Here is a 26594-nt window from a genome sequence, read left to right on the forward strand (position 1 = left end):
CCAATATGCACCTAAGTTATTAGACTCGCAAAGTGGGAAAACAGAAACTATAAGTCGGTTTAAATTTCACAATAGCTTGTATTGGAGACCCTTAATAAGGTAAAGCATTCCCGCACGTCAAACAAAATAAATAAGAACATGAACAGGTCTTGAGCTGTACAGATGTAGGACAACACTTGTATGAAGGGCAAATGATGAAAAAGTAATAAATTATTGTAATTACATTGCTATAGAGGCCAGAACTATGACGTTAATCTACTTTGCTAATATAATGCTGAAATATTAAATACATTCTGCCTACCAATTATTTATTATTTTTCATGTTTACTTTTGTGTTGCAAATCAAATGCAAAGAGCTCACAGGATTCCCAAAGCAAACATACAGACAGCCGAACCTCAAGGCCAGAGGAACTCGTAGGGCTATATGTCATTTAGTCTAGATGAGTTGATGTGGTGAATCATAGAGTGTATGAAGGTGCCACGGGAACAGACATTGCCAGAAGGAAACAACGTTTTCTATATTCTTAGGGACAATCAAAAGAGGCAGAACCATGAGTTAGTCTTGGATATTATATCCAAAATTAAATTCATTTACCCAAATTAAATGCTCAACACAATTAATTTACTTTAGAATACAGATTTAACAGCTATATATAAAAGTTCATTTTAAGTAAAATATGGGAACAATATTGTAAAATATATTGCCATAACAAGTTATTCCTAAACTGCCCAAGGAGAGTTGGTATGCTGAATTATGACCACAGTTGTCCATTCACTGAGTTGCCAATCTAAGTTGCAGGCATTAAGCAGAGGGTAGGTACTATCCCATAGGGAGATAAGGAGAGTTGGAGGTCTATCACATGGGCCCCTCTTATATATCTCCCAATAAATACGGTATTTGTGATGGATGAGACACAGGTAGAAATCGCTAACTCACCATCTTGGTCAAGTAATGTGTGTGTTGTAGATACATCTAATTTGGAGGAAAGCAAACTTTTAGGAGGATATGACACATTATAATTTTTCTTCTTCCCACTGTGATCCTTCTATACATTACACCTGATACAGGCAAGGGGACAGCCAAGTGGCCTGCTTTCTGGTTATCTATCTATGCCAATCTTGAGTTGGCCAATAGCAAATGAGCAAGAATACCCCAATGATAGTGCTCCTTCTCAATTTTTCTCTGTCCCCATTGAGGCAACATTTGGCTTCTGTTTGGTAGCTCCATTCTGCAAAACTGCTGTGATTTGCATTTCAACAGAGTGTGAAATCAAACGTAAACCCCCTCAATTTGTGATACTGTTGTTAGTGTGACCACATATGGCACCAACATGCCATGAGAGGAGAAGGTATTTTCATTTTCCAAAAAAAGACAAATCATAGGCAGTATAGCGGGTGGCATAGGAGTTTCAGTTTCATGGAAGATTAGGACAAAGACTGTGTCACACTCAACTTAATATAATAAACAACTTTGTTTTTTTTATAGTTTTTGGTAAATTTTGTGTTCAGCAGGCTGAGAGAAAGTAAGTACTTAGAATGAAACACTTTTAGCACCTTTGGTATTCTAGAATTTGGATTGGCATATTAATTCTGAGAGAAACATTTTGGAGCCTAACCTGTGCAAAGTTTAGAAATTCAAATCGACTCACTAACTTGATCTTAATCTAAGACCTGAATCATATTGAATTTCTGAACAGTAAATGGAGAACAGGCTCCACTCCTGAATCGCATCAAGATCTGGTGTTACAGAAATCTTTATGTGCGAAGATCAGCTGAGGGGGTTTCAAAAAAAAGGATCAAATTTAAACAGTTATGAAAAAAGCCTGTGCATATTTTTCTATTATTTGTTCTTGGGGTTCTGGCAAGGCTGCATTTATCCCTTAACACTGAGAAGGTGGCGATGAGTCTTTTCCATAAACTTCTGCAGATGAAGTGTTGTTGGTGCTCCCATATGATGTTAGGGAGAGAGGACCAGGATTCTGACCCAGCAACGATGAAGCAATATATGTCCCAATTAAGATGATGCATGACTTGGAGAGGAATATGGAAGCGATAGTGCTCCCACAACATCGCTGCTCCTATCTTACTCAGATGGTAATGTTCATAGAGAAGGAAGATGCTGTCAAAGTAACCTTGATGTGTTGCTGCTGCAGTGCATGCTGTATATTGTACACATTGTAGCCACAGAGCATTGGTGGTGGAGAGATAGATACTGAGTCCAGTGACAGGGCCAAGAATTCAGCAAACTGCTAGATCCTGGATGGTAATGAGCTTCGAGTGTTGTTGCAGCTGCACCGATCCAAACAATCAGCAAGTATTCCATCATATTCCAGGCAGCAGCCTTGTAGGTGATGGGTCAGATTTCATGGGACAGGTGATGAGAATCATCAAAGAGTACCCATCCTCTGCCATATTCTTGCAGCCATATTGTTAATATGGCTGGTCCAACTAGGCTTCTAGTCAATGATGACCTACAAGATGCTGATAATGGGGGACTCTGTGATGCTGTTGAAAGTCAGGGAAGCTGACTGGCCTTTCACTTTTTAAGATAGTTATTCCCTTGCACTTGTCTGGAACAAACGTTACCTGCCACTTCTCAGCTCTGTTCTGGATGGCGTGGGCTGCTCTGTCTTTGGAGGAGTTGCAAAAGGAATTGTCAGTGAACAGCCTCACTTCTGAGACAAAAGGTCACTGATGACTCTGAAGATAAATGGGCTGATGACACTTCCTTGCAATGATATCTTAGAGCAGCGATGACTGACCTGTGATAACTAAAAACGTGTTAGGTATAATTCCAGCCGTAGAAGGGTTTTCCATTTGGGCCCCCGGGGGCCTCAGTTTGCCAAGGTTCATTGGTGCTATACTCAGTCACAGTTGTCTTCATGTCGAGAGCAGATATTCTCCCCTCTCCTATGGCATCCATCCCTTGCCATCCCTTCATCAATGTCTGGATCAATCCTGTGATGAGGAGCCCCCTGGTTCTGATGGAACAGAAACTGAATGTTGCTGAGCAGGTTATTGGTGAGTAGGTGTAACTTGATGGCACTACTGATGACTTCTTCCACCTTTATTTAGAATTGTAAAGAGGCCATTGGCTGGGTGCCAGCTTCCTCATCAGGCTAAACCAATTGGGAAATGGATCGCTGGTCGAGGTCCAAACAGGCAAGTTTTTAAATTTATTTTAGATTTACCCTGGATATTACAAGGATGCCTTGGGCCTGCCTTGATCCCAAATCCTCACCACTTACTTGACTGCCAGGAACCATACCTGTGGGTCTCCAGCTATTGTCCCCTCCCTCAAATTAATGCTCGCACCAGCCAGGTTCAGGTGAGAAAACTTATAGGAATTATGTCCAGCCTCGATCTCCCAGTTATCTCTTCTCATCTAACTCTATTATCGTGACCTTCTATTCCCTTCTCCCTCACATATTTGTCTAGCTTCCCCTTAAATGAATCTATACTATTCATTTCAATCACTCCCTATGGTAGCGAGTTCCACATTCTCACCACTCGTTTGGTAAAGAAGCTTCTTCTGAATTCAATATTGGATTTCTTGGTGACTATCTTATAATGATGGCCAGCGGTTATGCTTTTCCCCACGTCTGGGTGCCTCAAATGCTTCAGAGCTTGGACGCTCAGTTCCCATGCTTCAATTAAAATCAGGTCCTATGCCAATATTCAAGATTAGATTTGATAGTTAGATGAGCTTTGAAGGGATTTCTTGCGTGGAGGTCAACTTAACAGGACTAGTTGAGCTGCTGCAGAGATGTAACTCCTATGTGTTTATGTATATTAAATAGGATGGGTGGAGGAAGGAAAAGGGGGTGGCAGAAATGAACTGATCACAGATAGGGCAGTAATGGGAAGGTGGCATAAACACTTTGCTGAGCTCCTTAACAGAGACTCCTACATCTCAGCAGATTCTCTGCATCAAACTGAGCAGTTGCCTGAGAAAGAAAGCCTGAATTTTCCTCCTTCCACTGAAAAGGTGATAAAGGTAATCAAATCAACCAAACAAGGAAAAGCTCCTGACCCAGATGGAATTCCAGAAGAGATCTGGAAGTGTAATAGTACAGAACTTGTTAACAAACTTACAGCAGTCTTCAAGAGTACCTGAGATCAGGAAGAAGTTCCTCAGGACCTCAAGGATGCTAACATAGTCAGGATCTGAAAGTGGAAAGGATCCAAAAATGCATGCTGCAACTACCAAGGAAAATTCTTCACTCAGTTGCAGGAAACATTCTTATAAGGATCCTATTAAACCATTTACTAGATGGCCTCATAGATGATATGCTCCCAGATGTCTTCCTTGTTACGGGCAACAAGGGTGCAGTCATTTGCATACCAAAAACTCTCTGATTACTGTCTCTGATTTTGGTGGAGACACATAGTCTGGAGAGATTGAAGAGTTTCCCTGAATGGAACCTAATGGTGATTCTTGTTATGTCTCTGGTGGCTTCCTTAAGCATTGCAGCAAAGAAGAGATTGAAGAGTTGAGGAGCCACGACACACCCTTTTTTTGTTCCACTTGTTACTGCAATGACATCAGGCATCTCACCACAGGTACAAACTCACCCTATCGTGCCATCATGCAGTAAGCACAGGATTTTGACAAACTTGTTCAGACATCCTAGCTTGGAGAACAAGTGTCATAGACCAGGTCAATTTGGTGTGGTTTTAGGGCTAGTCATGGGACAAGCAGATATGGTGTTTGCAGCAAGACAAATACAAGAACAAATACAAGAATACAAGAAGTGCAGAAAGCAACATCAGGATCTGTATATGCTGTTCATAGACCTAACTAAAACTTTTGACAGTGTTAATTGACCTGGTCTATGACACTTGTTCTCCAAGCTAGGATGCCTAAACAAGTTAGTCAAAATCCTGTGCTTACTGCATGATGGCACGATAGGGTGAGTTTGTACCTGTGGTGAGATGTCTGATATCATTGCAGTAACCAGTGGCACAAAAAAACGGTATCGTGGCTCAACTCTTCAATCTCTTCTTTGCTGCAATGCTTAAGGAAGCCACCAGAGACATGACAAGAATTACCATTAGGTTCCATTCAGGGAAACTCTTCAATCTCCCCAGACTATATGTCTCCACCAAAATCAGAGACAGTAATCAGAGAGTTTTGGTATGCAAATGACTGCACTCTTGATGCCCATACAAAGAAGATATCTAGACTATGGCAAACAACTTTACCGCCAAAAACTTTGGTCTCTAAACTGTTTCAGTCAGCGCCAGGTACATACTATGAAGCACCAGATATAACTGTTGATAACAGCAGTCTCCAGGTTGTAGGAGAAACCTCATACCTTAGTAGTGCTCACATGGGATGCAACTATTGATGGAAGTTATCCGTGCATGCATCCAGAAAGCAAGTTCTACCTATGGCCAACTCTATGATCTTGTCTGGAAGCAGAATGGCATTAGGCTGAAGACTATCAGGCCACTGTTCTCATCACCTTGTTACATGGTGCAGAATCCTGGGTCTGGTATAGACACCACATCAAAGCTCTGGAACACTTTCACCAGAGACACCCGAGGTCCATCATGAGAAATTAATGACAGGACAAAATCACAAACAACAAGGTCCTTCATTATGCTGGGCACAATAGTGCAGAGACCACCCTCAAGAAAATTCACCTTGGATGGGCAGCCCATGTCTTCAGCATGGATGACTATAGAATCCCCTAGCAGATCTTCTATGGAAGTCTCAGGGCAAATGCCATCAAGGTGGTCAGTACAAAAGATACTAGAACACCCTACAAAAAAAACTTACAAACCTCTGCACTGCAGACCACTTCTCTTGGGAAAACACTGTGGATGACCAGCCCATGTAGCGTAAGCAGCGAAATTTGGTTTAGCATATTTTGAGGGCTATATGCCAACTCGCAACAGCTGACATGCCCAGAGGAAGGTCAGAGGCGGCACAGCTGAAGAAGATCCCCAAGCACCAACAACAACAGCATGAAGTGTCAGTTCTGTGGACGTTCATGCCAATCCTGCATTGGATTCTTCAGTCATGAAAGGACTCACAAAAAATGATTAAATCACTTAAAGCTTTGACATATTCAAACAATGAGGAGTCTACCACAACATACATATTTACACATGGATTCCTATAATGTTTACAAAGACAGTTTCAATTACAAATGTTGACATACAAGTGCAACTCAAAATTGTGACACAGGAAATAAAGTTTCTGGGTATTTGAAAAGCATCTTGCAGGGACATTGTAAAAATTCCAACTTTATGAACTCCTATTCACTTTTATTTGAGGACAAGCACTGCATTATCTGGACTGGTTCAGAACAAAGAATGAGGAGGGTAACACACCCCTAATTTGGACTGAGGCCACCACAATCTTTCACTAATCATTTCCATGAGCATACAAGGAGTATTTTGAATATACCCCACAAACGGATAACAATTAAGAACATTAAAAGGATACTTTACATAAGTGTTTTTAATAAAAAGCATATGTAAAACACAAACCCATTCGCTATTACCACCATCTCGTGAACTATATTCTTATGAAAATTATGGATTAACTTGAAAACTGCTTTATTCTGTACTCAAGCCAGAAGATCTTACCTGTAAAGTGCATTCATTTATGAAAAAAGCACCTTTATCATGACTTCCATGAGCTACAAAAGGTAATCAGCAGCAATCTGGTACATATGATACTTTGTTTGCTTGTTCCTTTACACAGAACATGAAAAATACACAAGCCATGGAAATACTGCTAGATAGGGAAGAAGAGCCATAACTTAGACAAAGCCCCAATACAGAGTTTAAGATATTTGAATGTCTTTGGGAAACACGACTTTGAGGCAGGGAATAGGTAAGGCAGGCTAAATAGCAACCAAAAGACTATCTATTTTTATGGATATATTAAACTTGCACCATTTTTTGTTAATTTTTATTGTGCTTAAGCAAAAACTGGTAGAGTCTATTTTAGTATAGCACAACCAACCTGCTTTTGTATCGTTTGATTCAGAAGCTGGTAGATGTTTAAACTAGATAAAGGCATTTGACTTGTTGCTAATTCACTGGCAAGATGGACAAAATTCCTTTGAATTTGTCTTCTATTAGAATCTAGCACTTGTGACCCATTCAGTTTGAATCCATCAGCTTTGGAGACAAATTTAAAGTGGCATGAGGAGGTGGAAGTTTTTACTTTAATGTAAAATTGGATTAAATAAATTCAGTCTATTTTCATGCTCTGCATTTTAATTCGAAGCGACTGTAAAATTTAGGATAAAGCCGTAGTGTAAACAAGTTTCGAGTTACAGAGAGGACAGTTAACGTGCGGTTGGTATGAACTAATAAATGAAATGAGATGACAAAAAACTCCTGCACTTGTGCATATTGCAAGAACTGTTTGATCCAATAGCATTGGTAGACTGTAGTGTCAGTTCAAAAAGAGAGGTACACATCTATTTTTGACAGACCACCTACACGTTTAAATTAGTTTTTTTGAAGTTAAGTGCCTGGCCTTTTGTCATAGATAAGCTGCCCATTTTCTAAACGCTTGCTTGGGCTTTACTATTGAAATCTGTGCTGCTCAAGCTACTTTGTTATTCAGAACAAAAAAAAAAGTCGAGTCATAATGGTACTGCCCTTCAACCAAATAACTGGGTTGGTTAGTGGGAATGCCTTTCTCTACATCAAGCACTGAAACATGCAACTCTTTTTCTTGTGGCTAATGAGAATTACATTCTGCAGATAGCTTTTTTCGATACTGAAGTTGATTCGAATATGTTCCAAAAATTTACTGCCATTTAACAGCATGGAGGCAGGTGACAGAAATGTTAGAAAACATGCTATAATTTAACCATTTAAGTGATATGATTTTGGCGATACTGTATTGTTCCCACTGTTGTCCTATATCAGACCAACACCCAAATATTACAAGAGTAAGGATGTAGGTATGAATGAGACTGAATGGAGCAACTTTTTAACCAACCCAGGCTAAAAATTACACCATGGGCGGAATTTTATGGCCCCGTTGTGGCAAGGTGGGGCTGGAAAATGCAGCGAGCCCTTCAAAAGTCCATTGACTTCTGTGGGACCGGAAAATTCCGCTGACGGGAGGGGGCCATAAAATTCCGCCCCATATCACAGAATGATATAACAGCTACTCCAACAAGGACAGTAACAACAGAATTCATCCAGTTTGTTGTGTATGTTTTGCCCATTGCTTTAAGCTTTGGCTTTTTTCTAACTTTTCCTGATGCCAGTTTTGCCACTATTACCCGATTATCTTTGTTACTCTCACCATCCCTTCCTGACCCACTCTGCTTACTTTAACCAGATTGCTGCTCTACGCTAAAGCCTCAACATTTCCCTTGCTGCTACTGAATTTTCCCTTTCCTGAATCCTCCCACCCACAATCCCCTTTATTGGTTTAAAGACCTGCCTAAAGGTGGGGGATATACAAGACTCCAGGGAGAGAAACACCGAGGGCGGAATCGTCCACTCCCATTTGCAGAGGGGGTCATAGCTTGCTGGAGCTATCCATACCAAGATGGCAAAAATGGGTTTTACGTCATTGTAAAACCAGTTTGTGATCGTCCGTTAATGGCGTTTCCTGCCTTGAATTTTTCTAAGTTCCCTGCTATAACATTTTAATAATAGCTTCTAACATTTTCCCTAACCTAACATCTGTCATAGGGAAAATGTTAGAAGCTATTATTAAAGATGTTATAGCAGGGCACTTGGATAAGTTCAGGGTAATCAGGCAGAGTCGATATGGTTTGTGAAAGGGAAATCATGTTTAACCAATTTATTGGAGTTCTTTGAAGGAGTCACATGTGCTGTGAATAAAGGAACAATGGACGTCATGTACTTAGATTTCCAGAAGGCATTTGATAAAGTGTCACATCAAAGGTATTTGCACAAAATAAAAGCTCATGGTGTAGGGGGTAGCATATTGGTATGGATAGAAGATTGACTAGCTAACAAGAAGCAGAGAGTTGGCATAAATGGGTCTTTTTCTGGTTGGCAGGATGTGACGAGGTGTGTCATAAGCCATAAGACATAGGAGCAGAAATTAGGCCATTCGGCCCAACGTGTCTGCTCCATCATTCAATCATGGCTGATAAGTTTCTCAACCCCATTCTCCCGCCTCCTCCCCGTAATCTTTGATTCCCTTACCAATCAAGAACCTATCTATCTCGGTCTTAAATACACTCAATGACCTGGCCTCCACAGCCTTCTGTGGCAATGAATTCCATAGATTCACCACTCTCTGGCTAAAGAGGTTTCTCCTCATCTCTATTCTAAAAGGTCTTCCCTTTACTCTGAGGCTGTGCCCTCGGGTCCTAGTCTCTCCTACTAATAGAAACATCTTCTCCAAGTCCACTCTATCCAGGCCTTACAGTATTCTGTAAGTTTCAATCAAATCCCCCCTCATCCTTCTAAACTCCATCGAGTATAGACCCAGAGTCCTCAAACGTTCCTCATATGTTAAGCCTTTCATTCCTGGGAACGTTCTCGTGAACCTCCTCTGGACCCTCTCCAGGGCCAGAACATCCTTCCTGAGATACGGGGCCCAAAATTGCTCACAATATTCTAAATGTGGTCTGACCAGAGCCTTATAAAGCCTCAGCAGCACATCCCGGCTTTTATATTCTAGTCCTCTCGAAATAAATGCCAACATTGCATTTGCCTTCCTAACTACCGACTCAACCTGCAAGTTAACCTTAAGAGAATCCTGGACTAGGACTCCCAAGTCCCTTTGCACTCCAGATTTCTAAATTCTCTCCCCATTTAGAAAATAGTCTATGCCTCTATTCTTCCTACCAAAGTGCATGACCACACACTTCCCCACGTTGTATTCCATCTGCCACTTCGTTGCCCATTCTCCTAACCTGTCCAAATCCTTCTGCAGCATCCCCGCCTCCTCAATACTACCTGTCCCTCCACCTATCTTTGTATCATCTGCAAACTTAGCCAGAATGCCCTCAGTTCCTTCATCTAGATCATTAATGTATAAAGTGAAAAGTTGTGGTCCCAACACTGACCCCTGCGAAACTCCACTAGTCACCGGCCACCATCCTGAGAAGGACCCCCTTATCCCCACTCTCTGCCTCCTGCCAGACAGCCAATCTTCTATCCATGCTAGTACCTTGCCTCTAACACCATGGGCTCTTATCTTACTGAGCAGCCTCCTATGCGGCACCTTGTCAAAGGACTTCTGGAAGTCCAAGTAGATAACATCCATTGGCTCTCCTTTGTCTAACCTACTCGTTACCTCCTCAAAGAATTCTAACAGATTTGTCAGGCATGGCCTCCCTTTTGATGAAACCATGCTGACTTTGCCCTATTTTACCATGCACTTCCAAGTATTCTGAAATCTCATACTTAATAATGGACTCTAAAATCTCGTTGGACCGAGGTCAGACTAATTGGCCTGTAATTTCCCATCTTTTGCCTCACTCCCTTCTTAAACAGGGGGGTTACATTAGCGATTTTCCAGTCCTCTGGGACCCTCCCTGACTCCAGTGATTCCTGAAAGATCACCACTAAGGTCTCCACAATCTCTTCAGCTATCTCCTTCAGAACTCTGGGGTGTAATCCATCTGGTCCAGGTGATTTATCCACCTTCAGACCTTTCAGTTTCCTAGCACCTTCTCCTTGGTAATGGCCACCACACTCACCTTTGCCCCCCCCCGACTTTCTTGAACTTTGGGGATGTTACTCGTGTCTTCCACCGTGAAGACTGACGCAAAGGAATCAGTACTGAGGCCTCAACTTTTTACAATTTATTTAAATTACTTGGATGAAGGGACAGATGGTATGTTTGCTAAATTTTCTGATGGCACAAAGATAGGAAGGAAAGTAAGTTATGAAGAGGACATAAGGAGGCTACAAAGTGACATAGACAGGTTAGTGAGTGGGAAAAGACCTGGCAAATGGAGTATAATGTGGGAAAATGTGAAATTATCCATTTGGCAAAAGAAAAGCATATTATCTAAATGGTGAGAGATTGCAGAGCTCTGAGATTCAAAGGGATCTGGGTGTCCTAGAACATGAATCACAAAAGGCTAATATGCAGGTACAAGAAGTAATTGGGAAAGCTAATAGAATATCATTTATTGTGAGGGGAATTGATTACGAAAGTAGGGAGGTTATGCTTCAGTTGTACAGGGCACTGGTGAGACCACATCTGGAGTATTGTATACAATATTGTTCTCCTTATTTAAGGAAAGGTGTAAATGCATTAGCAGTTCAGAGAAGGTTTACTAGACTGATACCTGGAATGGGTGAGTTGTCTTACGAGGAAAGGTTGGACAGGCTAGGTTTGTGTCCACTGGAATTTAGAAGAGTAAGAGGTGACTTGATTGAAACATGTAAGATCCTGAGGGGTCTTGACAGGGTGGATGTGAAGGGGATGTTTCCTCTTGTGGGAGAATCTAGAACTAGGGATCACTCTTTAAAAATAAGGGGTCACTTATTTAAGACAGAGATGAGGAGAATTTTTTTCTCTCAGAATGTAGTGAGTCTTTGGAATTCTTTTCCACAAAAGGTTGCGGAAACAGAGTCTTTGGATATTTTTAAGGCAGAGCTAGATAGATTCTTCATTAACAAGGGGGTGAAAGGTTATCGGGGTAGGCAGGAATGTGGGGTTGAGGTTACAATCAGATCAGCCATGACCTTATTGAATGGCAGAGCAGGCTCGAGGGGCCTAGTTCGTATGTTGCCGCCCGTGGGAACCTAATTTCAATACTTTGGCATCTCATTATAAGCCCTGCTCGCCGAAATCATCCCCCCATGCTGAATCATCCGGATATGCCAATGTGTTTCACAACTGATCATAAGTGATGTGCACCTGTGTTATGACACAGCAATTGGTAAAGGCTGAGATGTTTAAATCCCAGTGGGAAACTTGAACAACCGTCATAAACTATATTTTCAATTGGTATGTTTGAGATGCAACTCTGAATTCAGGAATAAGACCACCGAGCCTCGAAAAGATTTTTTATATAAAACTAAATTAAACATTTATTAATTTAACAACAAATTAAACACATTCACATGTCTACAAATTACTACAATAATAACTTTTAAACAAATCCCCAAATTAATCACTCCCAGGTAAATTTTCACCAAGGCAACCGTAACCCATAGGGCAGAATTTTCCGTTTGACGTGCAGGGGGGTTGGGCCCCGCACATCCGTGCATAAAGTGACGCGCGGTGATGTTGGGCAGGTAAGGTGACGCGCGGTGATGTCGGGCAGGTACGGTGACGCGCGGTGATGTCGGGCAGGTAAAGTGACGCGCGGTGATGTCGGGCAGGTAAAGTGACGCGCGATGATGTCGGGCAGGTAAAGTGACGCGCGGTGATGTCGGGCAGGTAAAGTGACGCGCGGTGATGTCGGGCAGGTAAAGTGACGCGCGGTGATGTCGGGCAGGTAAAGTGACGCGCGGTGATGTCGGGCAGGTAAAGTGACGCGCGGTGATGTCGGGCAGGTAAAGTGACGCGCGGTGATGTCGGGCAGGTAAAGTGACGCGCGGTGATGTCGGGCAGGTAAAGTGACGCGCGGTGATGTCGGGCAGGTAAAGTGACGCGCGGTGATGTCGGGCAGGTAAAGTGACGCGCGGTGCTGTCGGGCAGGTAAGGTGACGCGCGGTGATGTCGGGCAGGTAAGGTGACGCGCGGTGATGTCGGGCACGTAAAGTGACGCGCGGTGGTGTCGGGCACGTAAAGTGACGCGCGGTGATGTCGGGCAGGTAAAGTGACGCGCGGTGATGTCGGGAAGGTAAAGTGACGCGCGGTGATGTCGGGCAGGTAAAGTGACGCGCGGTGATGTCGGGCAGGTAAGGTGACGCGCGGTGATGTCGGGCACGTAAAGTGACGCGCGGTGGTGTCGGGCACGTAAAGTGACGCGCGGTGGTGTCGGGCAGGTAAAGTGACGCACCATGATGTCGGGCAGGTAAAGTGACGCACGGTGGTGTCGGGCAGGTAAAGTGACGCACGATGATGTCGGGCACGTAAAGTGACGCGCGGTGATGTCGGGCAGGTAAAGTGACGCGCGGTGATGTCGGGAAGGTAAAGTGACGCGCGGTGGTGTCGGGCACGTAAAGTGACGCGCGGTGGTGTCGGGCAGGTAAAGTGACGCACGATGATGTCGGGCACGTAAAGTGACGCGCGGTGATGTCGGGCAGGTAAAGTGACGCGCGGTGATGTCGGGCAGGTAAGGTGACGCGCGGTGATGTTGGGCACGTAAAGTGACGCACGGTGGTGTCGGGCACGTAAAGTGACGCGCGGTGATGTCGGGCAGGTAAAGTGACGCACGGTGATGTCGGGAAGGTAAAGTGACGCGCGGTGGTGTCGGGCACGTAAAGTGACGCGCGGTGGTGTCGGGCAGGTAAAGTGACGCACGATGATGTCGGGCACGTAAAGTGACGCGCGGTGATGTCGGGCAGGTAAAGTGACGCGCGGTGATGTCGGGCAGGTAAGGTGACGCGCGGTGATGTCGGGCACGTAAAGTGACGCGCGGTGGTGTCGGGCACGTAAAGTGACGCGCGGTGATGTCGGGCAGGTAAAGTGACGCGCGGTGATGTCGGGAAGGTAAAGTGACGCGCGGTGATGTCGGGCAGGTAAAGTGACGCGCGGTGATGTCGGGCAGGTAAAGTGACGCGCGGTGATGTCGGGCAGGTAAGGTGACGCGCGGTGATGTCGGGCACGTAAAGTGACGCGCGGTGGTGTCGGGCACGTAAAGTGATGCGCGGTGGTGTCGGGCAGGTAAAGTGACGCACGATGATGTCGGGCAGGTAAAGTGACGCACGGTGGTGTCGGGCAGGTAAAGTGACGCACGATGATGTCGGGCACGTAAAGTGACGCGCGGTGATGTCGGGCAGGTAAAGTGACGCGTGGTGATGTCGGGAAGGTAAAGTGACGCGCGGTGATGTCGGGCAGGTAAAGTGACGCGCGGTGATGTCGGGCAGGTAAAGTGACGCGCGGTGATGTCGGGCAGGTAAAGTGACGCGCGATGATGTCGGGCAGGTAAAGTGACGCGCGGTGATGTCGGGCACGTAAAGTGACGCGCGGTGATGTCGGGCAGGTAAAGTGACGCGCGGTGATGTCGGGCAGGTAAGGTGACGCGCGGTGATGTCGGGCACGTAAAGTGACGCGCGGTGATGTCGGGCACGTAAAGTGACGCGCGGTGGTGTCGGGCACGTAAAGTGACGCGCGGTGATGTCGGGCAGGTAAAGTGACGCGCGGTGGTGTCGGGCAGGTAAAGTGACGCACGATGATGTCGGGCAGGTAAAGTGACGCACGGTGATGTCGGGCACGTAAAGTGACGCGCGGTGATGTCGGGCAGGTAAAGTGACGCGCGGTGGTGTCGGGCAGGTAAAGTGACGCACGATGATGTCGGGCAGGTAAAGTGACGCACGGTGATGTCGGGCACGTAAAGTGACGCGCGGTGATGTCGGGCAGGTAAAGTGACGCGCGGTGATGTCGGGCACGTAAAGTAACGTGTGGTGATGTCGGGCGAGTGTCCTGACGTCACCGCGTGTCATCGCGATATTTTGCTGGGCGGGCGTGCAATGAAGGCCAACGCATGCCCACCATTAATTAAAGAGACACTTAAGGCCCTTTAGTCTTCAATCGACGCCAATTTTTTGGTGCCCGTGAGATCTTCGGGTCGGCACAGGGGCGCAACGGGCAGGTGGGTAGGATACATTTGTATTAACCTCATCCACGGGTGGGATAAGAAGGCTCAGTGGGGTCGTGAATCTGGTCTGTGAAGTATTTATTGGTGAAAGTTTTTTAAACTTGCCTGTGTGATCTGCAGTACTTCAGAACGCATCCCAGCAGCTTTTTCTGGACTCTTAACCTTCGGGTCAGCACTCTACAGTGAGGAATCTTTTCCAGGCCTGCAGGCTTTAGGAAGCCTTCCCTTAGCCTGGGTATGGGATTGATCTGTCCACTGGAGGCAGCTCCTCTGAGGAGGGAGGGCTAGAAGGGGGAGGGAGGGCTAGAAGGGGGAGGAGACCAGGAGTGCACATTCAGCCTTCAGGGGAGCCACCTTTGGGAGTACAGGCGCAGGCACAAGGGGCGCAGGGCCAAGAGGTAGACCAAGGCGGAAGGGGCTGCAGAAGACGCCACTATCCTGCTGCCAGGGTTTACAGGCGGCGAAGCAGCTACCTCAATATGACTGAGGTGCAGTGCTGAAGGAGGCTCGGACTCTCAAGGGAGACAGTCAACTATATCTGTCAGATGATTGGGCCTGAGATCTCCCCTAACTGTGTGGGTGGACACCCCATGACAGTGGCTCTGAAGGTCACAGCTGCCCTCAACTTCTATGCCTCTGGCTCCTTCCAGGGCTCGGTGGGTGATCTTTGCGGTGTCTCCCAATCAGCTGTCCACACTTGTGTCAAGCAGGTCACAGACGCACTGTTCAGATGGGTATTGACCTTCATCCACTTCCGCTGTGACCAGACAAGTCAGACACAGCGAGCCAGAGGCTTCATGGCCATTGCTGGCTTCCCCCACGTCCAGGGTGCAATAGACTGTACACATGTGGGCATCAAGGCGCCAGTAGGTGAGCCCGGTGCCTTCGTCAACATGAAGGGCTTCCACTCCATGAACGTGCAGATAGTGTGTGATCACAGGATGCTGATTCTACAAGTCTGTACAAGGTACCCAGGCAGCTCCCACGACGCCTACATCCTCAGACACTCCCAGGTGCCGGTGCTCTTCAGTGCTCCGGCCTGGCTTGATGGATGGCTGCTGGGTGACAAGGGCTATCCCCTCTGAAGGTGGCTCTTGATGCCTCTCTGCTATCCAAGAACAGAAGCTGAGCAGCGGTATAATAGGAGCCACCCCTCCACAAGGGCTGTGGTGGAGAGAGCCATCGGCCTTCTCAAATGTGCTTCTGATGCCTGGACTGCTCAGGGGGCGCATTCTAGTACCCCCCAGATCGTGTCTCGGTGATAGTGGTTGCATGCTGTGCTCTCCACAATTTTGCGCTGGAAAGGGGGGATGCAGTGGACGATGAAGACATTGACACAGTGGCTGTGGCTGCACATGATGAGTCCAGCACAGATTCCAACGATGAGCATGCACAGGGAAATGCTGAGGGGGCAGACACTGTCCCAGGCATACTTCAGGGAGGTAGGGACACCTGGAATGCTTTAATCCAACCAACCTTCAGCTAGCACAACACAGATGGATCACGAGGACAAGCCTGGGCTGTCGGCTCGATACTCGACACCTAATTGCAAATCTGCCAGGTCAGCAGCACTAACTAAGGGCCTTGTACATAAAGCTGAATGTCCAACAAATCACTCATTACACTTTTCTTAAACATACACATGCAGAAGAAACGAGCCACCCTCAGCAATGGTCACACATCTGGCATTTAATGTGAAGCAGAAGTTATCACAAATAGAAAACAATAGCGTAAACAATCAGAAAGAAATCATAAGGACCTAATCTCGGGCCAACACAAAAGCACCAGTGAGAAACCCGTGGTGTGCCTAAGGTGTCTTATGTTTTTGTTTCCGGGTGCTACATCTTGGTGCTGCCCCATCGCTCGGAGTGGCTTCTGAGCCAGCCTGCTGACTCTGCTGTCCTGTTGGCCTTGATGACCTTGGCAGCCTGTGCTGGCCTCGCCTGGGAGGGAGATACCAGTTCAACAGCTGACATCGCCCCAGTCACCACAGCTTCACCGGATGATACAGTCACTGGGAAAGGGGCGGAGCAGCTGGTGCCCTCATCTGGAGCGCCCTGAGAGGTGCCCGCAGAGACGACAGGCAGCTGCTGCGCTGACCGTGATGTCGCCTCGGACCTCCCTGCTCACTGTAGATGGATGTACGAGCTGGGAAGCTTGATGCTTACGCCATCTCCCACACTGGCACTGACCAGCTGAGGTCATTGCCGATGTGAGGGCTTGCTGGTCAGAGCGCATCCCCAGGAAGTCCTGGCTGGTCTCCTGGAGTAGGCTCTCCAAGAGCGTCGCCACTCTCTCCATGGAGGACGCTTGGCGCTCGGACATGTGGTTCATTTCTTTGGCGAGCGTCCGCATGGACTCTTCCACCATGGACACCAAGCCAAGCATAGCCTCATGTATCACCCCCAGATGCTCCCACACAGCCGGCCGCATTTCCTGCGCCTGCTGTGTCACGGGCGACTCCAGAGGCACATCATCAGGCACCGACTGAGCATGTGCCTGGTCTCCTGCAGTCCTCCAACTGCTGGCGCCATGGGCACTCTCTGTCTCTGCCAGCTCCTCCAGCGACTGTGAAGTGCCCTCACCGCTGTGCCCCGGGACACTAGCCAATGTTCGAATTCCCACCGAGGTGCTAGTATCTGCGCTGGTGCCTGCCTTGCAGAAATGGAGTGACCCTGGTGAGACTTCAGGCCCCTCAGGTGTGAGAGGGGACCTCTGCTGCTCCTCCTCGCGGCCCTGCTCCGATGATGCTGAAAGGAAGAATAAGGACAGTGGATCAGTTAGTGTGCAGACAATGACAAAGTTCATCCCTGTCCCCCGGCTCATTATGTACTCAAACTTCCATAATCAATTGCCCAGCAATGTTGCAACAATAACTAAGTTAACAATCATCAGTGCTACGGCCGTTGGGAGGACAATGCAGACCTCACTGTTGGCCTTAAATACCTGGCTGTGACACCCCAGCCTCACCGACACCAGTAGATCTGGGTGCATGGCGCCTCTCTAGTTCAAGGGCCTCCTGCCCGAAGCGGCTTAATATGGAGAGCTGTGCCTGGCCGTCTCCAGTCCTCACACACTCCGCCACGTTATGAGCATTCTTCTCCTGAAAAAGGGAGAAGAGCATTGATTAGAGCAAATTGCACATGGACTCTGTTCGCGCACGGCACACCCCAACCAGAGTCAAGCATATCAGGCCTCCAGTGCCCTCTCCCTGCTGCTGCTGATCATTCAAACAAAGATGCTAGGCCTGCTCCCCACCGTCCCAACGCCCCTTGGACACATGTTGCCTACATCACATTAGGAACCACACGGTATTTCCTCCCATAGCAAGGAGGCGCAAACACGTGCAGTGTAGAGGGCAGCAGATGGTTCGTTGCCACGCCACCTTGAGGCTCCCCTTCCATCATCTCATCACCCTGACTAGGGCATGTCCTGGAATTGAGTCTGTGCCTAGGTGCAGCTCCTGCAAGTTGCCCACTATCCAATCATGTGGGACTAAGGTCAATACATGCTGCAGGGCAAAACTCATCTCCTCATGATCCACTCAGGCTGAACTCAGCATGGGCACTATCTGCTGTCCCACCCAGCAAAGGAAAAGTGCCCTCAATGATTCAATGCAATCACGACACTAAAACTTTTGGGGGGGGGGGGGGGGGGGGGGGGGGCGGCGGGTGGGGGGAGGAGAAAGGGGCTGCAGAGGGTAAGGCTACCTGCGGGGTTAGATGTCCAATGCCAACATGGTACTCACCTTGCCTGAGCGCAACAAGTCTTTGAAGCGCTTGCGCCGCGCCATGTCGTGAGAGCTCACTATCTCCACCACCTCCTCTCAAGCACATTTGATCATGTGGTGGGGGGGGAGGCCTCCTTCTCCAATCCTGGGGGACTAACACCTTCCACCGTGCTGTCACCTCCTCGGGGAGGGCAGCAAGGCAGTCATCAGAAAAACGAGGGCGCAGTGGCCCCCCCGCTGGCCTACCCTGCAGCCTAGCCTGCTCCGCTGGCCTACCCTCCTGTTCCGCTGGCCTACCCTCCTGCTCCGCTGGCCTACCCTCCTGCTCCGCTGGCCTACCCTCCTGCTCCGCTGGCCTACCCTCCTGCTCCGCTGGCCTACCCTCCTGCTCCGCTGGCCTACCCTCCTGCTCCGCTGGCCTAACCTCCTGCTCCGCTGGCCTACCCTCCTGCTCCACTGGCCTACCCTCTGGCCTGGCCTGCTCAACTGAACCTCTTTGCTGCGCCTGGAACTGGCCATTGTGATTAGCCTACAAAAGGCTGCCAGGCCATCTTTTAAACAGACTGCAGGGTCGACATTGGACCTGGTGGTCTGTGTATACCCACTGCCACCTGCGCACTCCAGCTATCCTCGGGAGTCAGAAAATACACGTAAAATGGCGGTGCGGACCTGATCGCAGGTGGTGATCAGCTCCACGCCCGCCCGCGCCCGCTCCTGCTACCCCCGCCGCCATACGGAAAATTCTGCCCATAGACTTTAAACAGGCACCAGGCAAAGCACATTTGACCGTACAAATTCAAAATGAGGTTTCTTTCAATTTATTCCCTTTGCAGACACAGTTGTAGGCTTATAGGCTGGTTATACCTTAAATGCCTCTGACTCATACAAAAAAAACTCCTTTCTGTTTATACCTAGTATCCCCTTGGAATGTAAATTTTCCATTGTATTACTAGGTTTTTTAAATTTTACCTCTCCTAACAATAATCCTTTCATTCCACCAATTTTATTAGTAATATAAACACATTGCTTGGCGTCTCCCAGCTAGGTGCAAGATTTTACTCCCACTCTTGAATGCTTTCTTCAACAAATGCAAATGTACACTTTTCCTTTTAGCTTCCTTATGTTTATCTAATTAACATCTCATAACTACTATACATCAAAGTGCCCAGACTAGCTGGCTTTAATCCAATTAAGCCACACGCAGACACACACATAGACATGGACATAGATCCTACTACAATTCCAATTTAAAAATAATTTCCATTAACATTATATACATTAATATCTCTTCATGACAACCTGGTGAGCTGCACTTCACTAAGGACTTTGAGGTTTGTTTGCCTACCTTGCTTTGGGCAGAACTCGCAGTCCTCAGTGCCAGGCTTAGAAGGCAGCACCCAATCACTTTTAGGGGGGCTCACGAGCAGGTCTCTACCTACTAAATTAGCCATAAGGCAGGGGTGGCTTTTCAATGGCTGCAGGGCTAGGGCTTGCTTGGGGAAGGGAAGAGGCTGCAGGATGAGGACTGTACTGAGGAAGGGGGTATCCCAGGGTTTGTGTGGGGGCACATGTTGATCTGTGCAAGTGGCCTCAAGATGGTGAGGCCTGAGGGGACAGTTTCCAGAGGATGGAGGTGTGAGGATGTGTGTGAGAGAGTGAGTGTCGATGTCCTTTGAGCTGGCAGTGAATGTGTGAAGGCCTTGTGAGTGTGTGAGTTTAGAGTGATGAGATGGCTGCCTTACCCTGGTGGCACAGATGAGATAATTCATCCTCTTTCTGGACTGGATGACCAACCTCTTCTGTGCAGCATTGGCACTGACCACCACTGCCAACGCTTCCCAAGTCAGAGTAGTGAGTTTGCTGGACCTCCTGCAGTCAGAACGGGGGTAGGGGACATCACGATGGGCCTCCAAAAGGCATTACAGTGGCTGCTCAATTAACTCTTCTTGGATTTCAGGGCCATGTCTTCACTGGAGAAGTCCTGGGCTGCAAGCATTGAGAACTGTGTGCGCAGCTGCAGTTTAGATATGGCGCCCGGAGTAAGAAAACGGTGAGGTAACAGCATGGAGGGCGATTCAGAGGCCACCCGCCAGTGAGACAGCGTGTTTCCTGTGGCTGCATAATTAGTGTGACGGAAATCAGACAAGATGGTGCAAAAACCCATCATTGCAGCTGGCGTGTAAAATGTCGTTTTTCACACCCGCTACTGCACTTGGTGCAATTCTGGGACGATTCCACTCCGAGTTTTTTGGTGGGTTTTATGGCTAGAGAAGGTTACAGAAATAGGGAAGGGCAAGGCCATGAAAGGATTTAAAAATGAGGATTAGAATTTTAAATTGGAGGTGCTTGGAGACCAGGTATCAATGTAGGCCAGTGAGCACAGGGCAATGGGTGAGTGGAACAGCTTGGAATAGGATACAGTCAACTGTTTTGGAGGGCAGAGAACAGGAAGTTGATGTTGAGCACCAACTAGTAATGTCTCACAAAGGCATGGTGAGAGTTTTAGTAGCAGATGTGATGAGAACTAGTTGGAGCTCAGCGATTCTATTGAGGTGCAGGTAGGCAGTCTTTTTGATGGAGGAGATTTAGAACTGGAAGCTCAGCTCAAGATCAAAGGAGGCTGCAAACAGTCTGTTTCAACCTAATACAATGGCTGGGGAGAGGCATGGTATTGGTGGCATAGGTTTTAGTCCCTCAATGAAATATGCTTTCTAAAAGTCATGAAACTTGTTGCAGTTTTCCACAAGTTTCTAGTCAGTAATTGGGGGAAATAACTTTTTTTGGCCAAAAACTAGGGAATAAATCAATTCTACTGATTCTCTATCATAAAATCACCTTCCTGAGCTCCCTGACAGTTTTTGACCCTCCCTATAATTGCCAAGTCTTGTGTGCTTACATTTTAATATATCAGAATGAGCCTAGGGGCAGCGACACTACATCTCCAAGTTTCCTGCTTTCACACTTGCAATAGATCCAGGGTGACTTGGATTGAAAAGGTGCAGTTTCCATGATCAATTGAGACAGGTGAAAGTGAGGATTTGAACTTGAAAAGTGTGGGAAGTTTAAATGGCCATTTCTGGACACTCTGGCTTTCCAGGCCTGGGTTTGCTCCCACTGCTTACAACAGGTACTTATTCACACTCATTCTCTACCAACAGTGAGGGCTTCTCAAGATCAGATATGCCACTTACAGTGGGCATACCTTTGTATGTCACAATCATGGAAGAGAAGGAACAATGCATGAAGAAGTAAACATTCAAATGGCACTTAAGCAAATGGACATTACCAGAGTAAGACAGATCATATTTCCAGTCTCTTGGCTGAAGAGTGGCATACAAGATGAAGAAACTAAAGAGGTTAAAATTATAAGGAGAATGAAAATATATATTTTTAAACTGACTTGTATGTTGAATTTTTCCACTACATTATGGTGAAATGGAAATCTTGTGACAAATGTTCTATGCTTAAAGCTAGACTTTTCTGGGGAGCCAAAGAGACAGTGACAGGAACCTACTGTTTATCCAGTAGCAAAAAATAGAAAAATAATCCAAGAACTCTCAAAGGCTTGACCTACAGGACCACAACTAATGGTTAACTTCTGTTTACGATATGTCCAAGTACAGTATGTTACTGACACGGCTGAGTGGGGTTCATAATAGCTTCTCCTTAACTGGCACTATACTCTTATTTTCTGAATAGTTTAAATAGCAAATTGTATTGTTTGTCATTTTAATATATTGTTACTGTAATGATGTATTTTTTTCAGAGGTGGTACAGTGATACTGCCATGCATTGCAAATAGCAGCTTCACGCTCCCCTCAGATCCTTATCTTTATGTTGGTGGGGGCACCATATGGAGGCTGTGGCATTTCTCTCTCGAAGGATGGGAAAAGTATTGTCCTCGGACAGTCTTTCTTACTTGCTGGCTGCCAACTAAGGAGGCGCAGGTAGAAACTTGGTAATTTAGCTGTCACCTTGACTTCAGCCAGATTAGACAGGTGAAGAAGAGGATAAATTACAGGAAACAAAGAGAAAGCTTACCCAAAATCATCCACATTATATTTTAATATTTTTTCAATTTCTACAGTCAAAATTAGAATATTTATTTGCAATGCCGTTTTAAAAAACTTAATTTTTATGTAACATTTGATTATAACTTATTCCGTAATCAGATCTGCTAAGCCTTCACTCATCTTCCTTCAGCTAACTACAAGTGACATAAGATGCTAGGTGTAACCCAGGCATAACCCACCCTTCTGATTGTTTCTTCCCCTGAAGGGACACTGCAGCTTCTGCTCAGCATACTACAGATCAAAGCAAGACTGAGTGGGGAGTCAAACCTATGTTCATCCCACTCAGGGGCATTGAATGTCAGTGCTCAGCACCATGGTGTCGCCCTACTGGGTCCTTTTAAGAGTAATGTGCAAAACATGAAATGGGTTTGTGTGTGGAACAGGGATCATTGAATGAAATTGTTCAAAAACATCAAACAAAAAATGTTCAATTCAAAACTTGCCTCTTTTACAATTTCTTTTCCTGTGTCACATTTGGTGTACAGAAATTTCTAATAAATTATGATAAACAGATTGCCATCATGTTGATATTTTGCTGCATATAGAAGAAAATTTTAATTTTAAAGATGCATACTTTAAACATGGAATTCTGGCATTCTCCCATCCCCATTAAAAAGCTGCTAACCATTTCAAAGTTACTTTGACTAAGCTTGTTTCAACTTACCATGCTTTTTATGGTTAGTGAGATGGCATGTTATTCATTATTAACATGTAGTTATGTCAAGCTTTATGCAGAGATGATCTCTGCGGCCAACTAAAATAGTTTTCCTGATAATGACAGGACTCAAATCCAAAACTGTTCTACTTTGTTGGCAGCAGTATACTGCAAAATCATTTGACAAGCAATGGATATGTGATATTCCTTACAATTTTTGGGAGATACTGTAGAGAGATATTTTTTGAGATTTAATGACATTAATCATTGGGAGATCTCAATCAAAATGTTTTTTTTTTGTAACCATGAATGAGCTACATAATAAAGTAATCTTTGACAATTGATGACCATCACATATATGCATTAAAAATGAGACATTCTTAAATTCTACATTACAACTCAAAGGACTCATCTACATTTGTTTCAAATTTTTGATTGTGTATTGTCATTTTAACTGCAGAGCAAAATCATCAATGTACTTGTTGGGATAAGTGACTACTAAAATGCAAATGATATTTTGTCCGTTGTTCATTCTTTTCTCACAAATGTAATTTTGACAAAAGAAAAGTGTGAAAAGAAATCAAATGTATTTTTGATCTTGCCGTGCTCATGTCAGCATAACTTCATCAGAGTAATAGTAAGATTTGTCATGCTTTGGGTTTCATATAGAGGTTAGGTAGAAACCTCCTGTAAGTGGAAATTACAGTTCAGCATAATATTTCATATAAATATAGTACAAAGGTTTATACAACTTGTGCTTGTAACTAATGTAGGCAAAGAACTTCATGTTATTGAGTACATTCAGATTGTCTCAGTACTCTGATAACTTGCTCTCCTCAGACAGCTGAATCTTGCCAGTGTACATGTCAGAGTGGTAAATTTAACTGGTAGCAGTCTGGAGAGTTCATATGTCTGTATCAACTATTCCACAGATTTTTTTTTGCACGGATTACTTGAATGTCAGCCTGACTTTAATGGCACAATGCTGCACATTGATCTGCTTCTGTCATGGAAACACTTCTTTAAAACAATTTATTCTTCTGCAAGGTTAGTATCATGGCATACTCATTGGCTTTAAAAGGAAATATGGGATTGGTCATTTAAGAAACTTGAGTCAAAAAATTAAAAGGCAACCCAAAATCTGGAGCAACCTGGTGCCTAAAATTAATTCTGAGATATGTCCTGTGTGGCAAAGCCATCTATCTTGCTGTCACACTAAGAGGCATTGCTGACATGTTACAGATAGTTAATCATTTGTTGTGGTTTTCACAGCAAAATATACTTTCAATCATTCTGTAAATCATGTTCAGTCACTCAACCGTGCCAGTAAAATAATTGTTAACAAATAATTGGGGTGGGGTTGGGGGATGGAGTGGGCAAGTGAAGACAAAATTAAGTAGATTCAGCTGATTGGTGCAATCTCTGATAAACTTCACATGCTAAACATTTTGATTAAAAGGCCAATTAATGCAAAAGATGAACAAGCAATACTGGATAAGAAGCCAGATCGACATTATTTCTCCCATCAAATACGACCAAGGGACCAATGCTCATTCACACTGATTCAAACTGATCCATCAGATTCAAGTGCCCGAGTTTTGCTTGTACTTGGAGGACCAGCACCTTCCTGATCCTGTGTGACTCCAACAAGGCTAGCTCAAATTGTCTCCATAGTAACAGAGGTTCACGGGTGCTTTTGCTTAGAAACCATTACAGTAGGGGAGTCATTACAACAGGGGAAAAGGATATCTATATTACTGAAATCTATATTCAACTAAATTATATAACTGGCACTCCACAGGGTTGTGATTTTGTGGAAGTCAACATTTAATATTTTAAAAGCTATGCAATGTATCTAGTGCTGATCAGATCATAAAGCTTTTAACTGTCTTACAAGTAATAAAATAGGTACTGTGGTACAATTATCAAAAATATCACTGTTGATCATGAAAAAGTGAAAAGAAAATGTGCATCATTTGAGATCAAATTCTTAAGACAAATTAAAGTAAGAAAGCTAGAAAAGCTTTTGTATTAAGGAGGAAAGAAAAAAATTTCAAACAAAAAAGCTACAGGTCACAGCATTGTAGCAAGGAGGAAATCTAGCCTGAAAATCTCAAGAGTTTCAGGGCTCTGAAGTCATATATTTATGTAGAATTTTGAAGAAGGAACACAGCAAAACATGGGTTAGCCGATATAACAGAACTTTGAGTTCCTTGACCCATTTCTTATTTTTGTTTTGATTCTTCGTCATCTGCATCGCTGTGAATTCCTGCCCACAGCTCAGAGTGTAGCTTTACAAATTAATGAAATCTAGCTTTTTGGTAGCAGAGAGGGGGACAGTGAAACCACACTGTTATGGGATCAACGAATTAATATTTCTACAAGTGTTATAAGCCCTCTGTGCTTGGGTTCTTTAAACAGGCCAAAAGGAAAAAGCTTCTACAATTTTATATTAAGGCCTTGTTTCCTGTCTTGTTCTAGCACTTGAGGATACAATGGAACTATTGTTTTTTCCTAATTTTTATGCCCAAGAAATAACTAAACCAATATAATGCAACCCATATTAAGACAATAATCATACTGGATCAGAGTACTGTCTCAAACCCAATCTCAAACACCAAACTAATGTCATGGTTTACAAAAACAGAATTACCTGGAAAAACTCAGCAGGTCTGGCAGCATCGGTGGAGAAGAAATCAGTTAACGTTTCATGACCCTTCATGAAGATTTAACTGATTTCTTCTCCACCGATGCTGCCAGACCTGCTGAGTTTTTCCAGGTAATTCTGTTTTTGTTTTGGATTTCCAGCATCCGCAGTAGCTTTTAGCTTTTTGTTTTTATCTAATGTCATGGTTTATTGAGCAGCAGTCATCCCCACGCTCCTAGACTTTCGGAGGTTTATACAACCTACAGCAGGCACCTCATATCACTGGAGAAATGCCAACAAAAATGTCCTCTCCCAAGCCAACATACCCAGCATCGAAGCGCTAATCACTCAAAACCCACTTGGCTAGGCAGGACATGTCATTCGTATGCCTGACACCAGATTCCTGAAGCAACTGTTCTACTTGGAACTCAGCCATGGCAAGAGACTCCCAGGAAGACAATGGAAGGGATGTCCTCAACGCATCCCTGAAGAGGTCAAACATCCCCGCTGACTAATGGGGAGTCCCTGGCTTGTGACTGACCAAAATGGAGAAGGCTCATTCGGGAATGCACCAAACACAACGAGAGACCTCGTTGAGAACAGGCAGAGGTGAAGCTGAGGCATCGGAGAAAGCCCACAAGCCTCCAAACATCTACCTGACCCAACAAGTACCACCTGGCCTGCCTGTGGAAGAGTCTGCAGATCACGCATTGGACTTATGAAGAGATGCACAGTCAGTGAGGGGAAACGTCGGCCTGAGTGAGACAGAGACTGAGTAAGTATATTTAGGAATTTG

At 45.3% G+C, this 26594-nt stretch overlaps 1 protein-coding gene across 4 annotated transcripts in view; it reads right to left on the minus strand.

Annotated features, from left to right (window-relative positions):
• Window positions 1-26594, minus strand: part of LOC144691557 (cyclic AMP receptor-like protein A) — a 254655-nt gene that overhangs the window by 18232 nt on the left and 209829 nt on the right. The window lies entirely within an intron of this gene.

Source organism: Cetorhinus maximus, chromosome 16 (assembly GCF_964194155.1).
Source record: "Cetorhinus maximus chromosome 16, sCetMax3.hap1.1, whole genome shotgun sequence".
NCBI classification, from domain to species: Eukaryota; Metazoa; Chordata; class Chondrichthyes; order Lamniformes; family Cetorhinidae; genus Cetorhinus; species Cetorhinus maximus.